The 6,000-nt window shown below is 41.2% G+C and overlaps 1 protein-coding gene across 1 annotated transcript in view; it reads right to left on the minus strand.

Moving 5' to 3' along the window:
- Window positions 1-4,030, minus strand: part of LOC124711363 (endoglucanase E-4-like) — a 432,910-nt gene extending 428,880 nt beyond the window's left edge. The window contains exon 1 of the mRNA XM_047241402.1: window positions 3,879-4,030. The gene's annotated coding sequence lies outside the window, so the exon portion shown is untranslated. The remainder of the gene's footprint in view (window positions 1-3,878) is intronic.
- Window positions 4,031-6,000: the final 1,970 nt, after the last annotated feature.

Below are 6,000 nucleotides of genomic sequence, written 5' to 3' on the forward strand. Positions count from 1 at the left end.
AGATGGATACATTAATGTTGTAAAGACAATGTATAGAGAACACAATTGTAGAATTAGAACACCATTGGGGAACTCTAAATACTTCGAAATAAGACAAGGAGTTAAGCAAGGAAGTATTCTATCTCCTGCACTTTTTAATGTTGTGTTGGAGGGAATGAATACGGCAGTTAAAGATACAGTAAAAGAAAAAGACAAAAAGATGATTTTTGCAGACGATATGGTAATATGGGGTGATAAAGAGTACAGTTACAGCTTGATGCGTGGAAGGAAATAATGAAAAGGTATTGATTAAAAATAAATAAAGATAAGAGTGAAGTAATGGTATTTGGAAGAGAGAAAGGGATCAACGGAAATATTACCTTGAATGGAGAACCCCTCAAAGTGGTAGAAAGTTTCACTTATTTAGGGAGTGAAATATCTAGGGATGGAAGAATAACTAACGAAATTAATAGGAAGTTACAGAAGGGAGGCAATTTCTACCAAACAATAAAACACCTGATTTGGAATAATGAAGTTTCAGAAAGAGCAAAACTCCTTTCGTATAAGAATTATTACATCCCTATTGTCAGCTATGGTGGAGAAACATGGACAATGACAGAAAGGGACTGGAGCAGACTGCAAGCAGGGGAAATGGTATTTCTCAGAGCAGTTGAGGGAAAAACAAGAATGGACAGAGTAAGGAATGCAGAGATTAAAACGGACCTTAAACAAGAAAGTATGAGAGAAGAAATTGAAAGAAAGAGATTAAGATGGTATGGGCATGTTAAAGGGATGCATGGGCAGAGACTCACCAAAGTTATGGAAGAACTAAAGATGGATGGGAAAAGACCTAGAGGGTGCCCAACAACACGGTGAAAAATGGGAGTGAAAATATCTGTAGAAAGGAGAGGTGTGACCTGGCAGTAAGTGGAGGAAGAAAAGTGGTGGGAGGACCGAGCCAAATGGAGAGGACTCGTCAGCACACAGACCCGGCAGTAGCTGGAGCGGGATTCGGATATAGATAGATAGACGACGAACTGCAGACCAGCGTACAGAAGTGGTGGAAAACACGGGCGGCAGCCTTCTAGGACGAAGATATTGAAAAGCTGGTACAACGCTACGACAAGAGTCTACGTCGGAGCGGTGACTATGCAGAGAAGTAGCTGGAAGGTGTAGCAAACAGTTGCAAAGAAAACGTTTTTGATTTTCACTGTGGTTTCCACTTCGCGACCAAGGACTTGCTCTCCGAATAGCCTTCGTACTTCTTTGAAATGTCAGATCGATCTTTGTGTCCTATTTCTTGCTTTTGAGAAGAAAGTACTTTTTTTCCTTTCTTCAATTTAAATCCAAGTTTGTAGATGATTTTTCGCCTGGAGAAATGAGCTGCTCGATTCGACGCTAGCTGTGCACTAATTTGTTCTGAATCCATTCCTTACGACTTCTAAAACTTTTCTTTTGACTGCATAACACTGGATAGAATATTTTTTAAACAGAACAAATTACAGGATAAAATACTTGTGTACTTGGTATGTGGGTAAGGCTACTGACTTAACAGGTTGCTGCAGTGACTCATCTGTCACGGGAAGCGGAATTCCCTGGCTAACGGTGAGCTAGTGATCCTTTATGAGCCGTCTTTAGGCGTGTTTTTGTCTCTAGCTGTCACTTCCACTTAGGGGACTGGTTGTCATTTGATAATATATGAGCTGCTGTTGGAACGAGAAGATTGTAGAATGTCGCAGCGCACACTTCGCGCCTTCCAGTATAGGCGTGTTACATAGACAATGGAAGTGGAAAATGGATGGAACAACGTATTAATTATCAAAACATAATTGCAACTGATTTATCAAACTGCTTGCCATTCGACGTAATGATTCTCAAAGCGTTTCGTTCCTTATCAAGTGAATGCCCGACTTGTTCATGATGCGTAAGTTCTGCCACGTGTCTTTGTAATTTTCATGACTGCTTCTTTCTTTCATTGTCCCGTTATGTTGTGTAATTTCCATCATGAAGGAGAGCATAGATATGGTACCAGTCAAGTAATTTATTATCGTGTAGCGGCAGCCACTTCAGGTAGCGTTATAGTACACTTATTTTTTTATACTTCTAGTATTTGTTGTGGTTGTGAATTCCATTCTTAATGTTCACTACAGATACCGCTGTGGAATTGTACTGTAGGCGTGTTAGAATTCTAAGGTCTCTGAAGAGGTTTCTGCAACATGATCAACTTTACATAATTTCTTATTGTGTGCTTCTGTGGAGAAGGTTATTCCATATACACCACTGAAAATATATACCAAGTAAACTAGGAATTCCATCTGGAAATCGTCACAATGAGAGATATTTATATGTCCAAATCACGCAAAACTATGTTTTTTGCTGCTGCGTCATTAAATACTGTAACAGACTAAGTTACTCATGGTGAAAAGAGAAGAAACGACAGCCAACCATCAGATATTCTGCAAATATTGTACTAAACAACTGGCGCATCAAGAGAGACAAATAGTTATTTGAAACAGAGGAGTAGCATATCATACGACGAATTTTTTTACTCCATTGTGCGTTTACGTAACTGAGTAGCGTGAATAGTAACAGTATTTTGTCATTCGATGCAGAATGTATAAATTTTGAAAAAAATATATATGTATAAACTGGCATACACGTGAAGAGAGATGTCTAAAATTTAGCAAAAATTTGCATAGCAAATTCCAGAAACCGATTTGAAAGCAGCGTTTACTAGTAGTCTTAAGATACGTATACATCTTCCCTCGAAGGCTACTGAGAAGTATGTTTCCGAAAAGAATGGCATGACGTGAGTCTGTGCAGTCGATCATGTTCGACTCTTGCGAAGGACGTTATTGCATTGATTTTTTTTAAAAAAAAAAGACCTGTCACCGAAGTCCCCTCACTAAATTTCAAGGTCATTTTCACAGCGAACTGAGCCACAACTTGTGTTCTGTGTAGTAGTGATTAGGACAATTTAACGAAAACGAGATTACGAGTATACCCGTGAACCACATAAAACCATGTTGTAGGTTTCAAAGGTTGCCATTTCAATAGCAGCACGTAAGAAACAACAGAGAAAATTTTAAAACGCGACGACAGAAGGTGTGTTCGAAGTGGTAGCCTGTCTAAATTGTCAAAAATGAATGAGACCGGTAGAAAAAAAAACACTTCTCTTACAATGCCAGAGATTTACGGTGCATCTGACAACAGTTATTGTGATTATTGAGGCCACAAATAATTCAAAGCATCTGTTGTTATAAACAAGTAAGAATATCGGATTTTACCACAAATTTGAACATAATATATGATAGAAATATAGACACTACGAACTTATTTGGTGACAATTCATTCGAAGCATGCGGTGTGTTGAACGATGTCAACTTCTATCAGATGTTCCACTGAAACACTATGAGAGCAAAATCAATTTAATTTTCACGTCGCGTTGTCGTGTCATGTGCTAATTTAATGTGAACGTCACTCGTGTCTTCAATTTGAACGTGAAATGTAATACCCCTCAGAAAGAAAGTCTATTTGATATTTCACATGGTTTGGTTATTAACAAGTACATTTTGTATCAACATAATCACCTTTTACTCTACTCAACGATATAGCTACATCGCAGCTTAGATAGTTTATTAAGGACGTACTAGCATGGTGATCAACACAATCAAGCGCGATCGTTTTAACGAAAAAAATTGAGCTCCCAAAAACCCTGGCAACGACGACTGGAAGTCGGAAACGGCTGTTTTATGTGGCAGATAATTTCACCTTCGTATTGACATGGTTTTGTCATAAGTATTTTTTTGAGATGATTTACTGAAAGTTGTACTGCTTTCTTTTTTATCATAAGGTTCTATCAGTTCTGTGGCAGCCGCCATCCTACATCCGCCGCTTACCTCGGTGTCGCGTCTGTGCCTCTTACGACTCCAGAAAGAGAGCGGCGAGTCCTTGGTTCGAACACGGAGATGCCTCACGTATCGGCGATCGCGAGCGCGCGCGTCCTTCTGCGAGCCGACCTGCACACCAAACTTCCGTTCTCACCGGCTGTTTGCCGACGACTAACGCCAAGCCTGGACCCCGCACAACACAACCCGCCGTGAGACGACGCCAGCGCCTCTGGCGGACGAGCAGCGCGACACTTCAGTCGGCAGCGTCTTTTCCCTCTCGGGCAAGAAAGCCCGAAAGCCTGTTTGCACGACGACCGCACTTTTTGAAGAGGCGGCTGACAGCCGGCTGATGTTAACTGCCGATGAACTATGCACTGTCAAAGTAGATCCCAGAACCGCGGAAACTCGATAAATCGCATTGCTGAGCGAGTGCAGTACATACTCAAATTTCCACGAAATTTAACTTTAAAGTGTATGGACACACGTAACTGCAAGCACAAAAAGTGTACATATGCGACTATTCTGTGCAAGCGCGCATTCAGTCACCACATATTCCAAAAGGGCTCGTACAATAGTTTGTCTTTCGAATATGTAGAGCTCAGACGACAATGATTTACTGGTTTTGACCGAATTTGCGATGTGATAAAAAAAGGAAAGAAGAAACTTTACGTAAAGGCTGGTTAATAAAGAAAATCGCAAAAAAAATGTTCAAATGGTTTTGAGCACTATGGGACTCAACTGCTGTGGTCATAAGTCCCCTATAACTTAGAACTACTTAAACCTAACTGACCTAAGGACATCAGACACATCCATGCCCGAGGCAGGATTCGAACCTGCGACCGTAGCGGTCGTGCGGTTCCAGACTGTAGCGCCTTTAACCGCTCGGCCACTCCGGCCGGCCGAAAATCACACACATTCTCACATTATCCTCCTCTGTGAGTTGAAGACAGATTGATATGATTGGTAGGCTGTAACTCTGCCCTCCCATACTCTGACATGCCCTCGTCCCTCTGCCTATCCCAACCTTCTCTTGGCTACTAATCTCCTAATTTACATCCTACATCTCATGTATCAGTTCATTCCCACCCAGATATCCCTTTTCCATACAATATTCTCCCCATTACTTATCACGAACACAATCCCTATCAACAATTGTCAGGAACCCCGATCATATCATCATATCGAAGCATCGTTATCTTGTCATAAACTTAATCAAACCTAAACCACTATTGTGCTTTCAAAACTATTCGCATAATAAAGTTGTAAATTTTTTAAATGCTGTGGTTGAAGAGCAGCCGTTCCACACGGACCACTATAGAGAATGATAACCACTAGCAAGTCTACATACACTATGTGATCAAAAGTTTCCGGACACGCCCAAAAACATACATTTTTCATATTAGGTACGTTGTGCTGCCACTTCTGCCAGTTACTCCACAAAAAAAAAAAAAAAAAAAAAAAAAAAAAAAAAAAAAAAAAAAAAGGTTCAAATGGCTCTGAGCACCAGGGGACTTAACATCTAAGGTCATCAGTCCCCTAGAACTTAGAACTACTTAAACCTAACTAACCTAAGGACATCACACACATCCATGCCTGAGGCAGGATTCGAAGCAGGTACTCCATATCAACGGCCTCAGTAGTCATTAGACATCGTGAGAGAGCAGAATGGGGCGCTCCGCGGAACTCACGGATTTCGAACGTGGTCAGGTGATTGGGTGTCACTTGTGTCATACGTCTGTACGCGAGATTTCCTCACTCCTAAACATCCCTAGATCAAGTGTTTCCGATGTGATAGTGAAGTGGAAAACGTGAAGAGACACGTACAGCACAAAAGCGTACAGGCAGACCTCGTTTGTTGACTGATAGAGGCCGCCGACAATTGAAGAGGGTCGTATAATGTGTAATACGCAGACATCTATCCAGACCAAGACACAGGAATTCCAAGCTGCGTTAGGATCTATTAAAGTACTATGTCAGTTAGTCAGGAGGTGAGAAAACGTGGATTTCATGGTCGAGCTGCTGCTAACAAGCCGCACAACACGCCGGTAAACGCCAAACGATGCCTCACTTGGTGTAAAGAGCGTAAAAATTGGACGATTGAACAGTGGAAAAACGCTGTGTGGAGTGACGA

This window comes from Schistocerca piceifrons, chromosome 8, assembly GCF_021461385.2.
Source record: "Schistocerca piceifrons isolate TAMUIC-IGC-003096 chromosome 8, iqSchPice1.1, whole genome shotgun sequence".
In the NCBI taxonomy this organism is placed as follows: Eukaryota; Metazoa; Arthropoda; class Insecta; order Orthoptera; family Acrididae; genus Schistocerca; species Schistocerca piceifrons.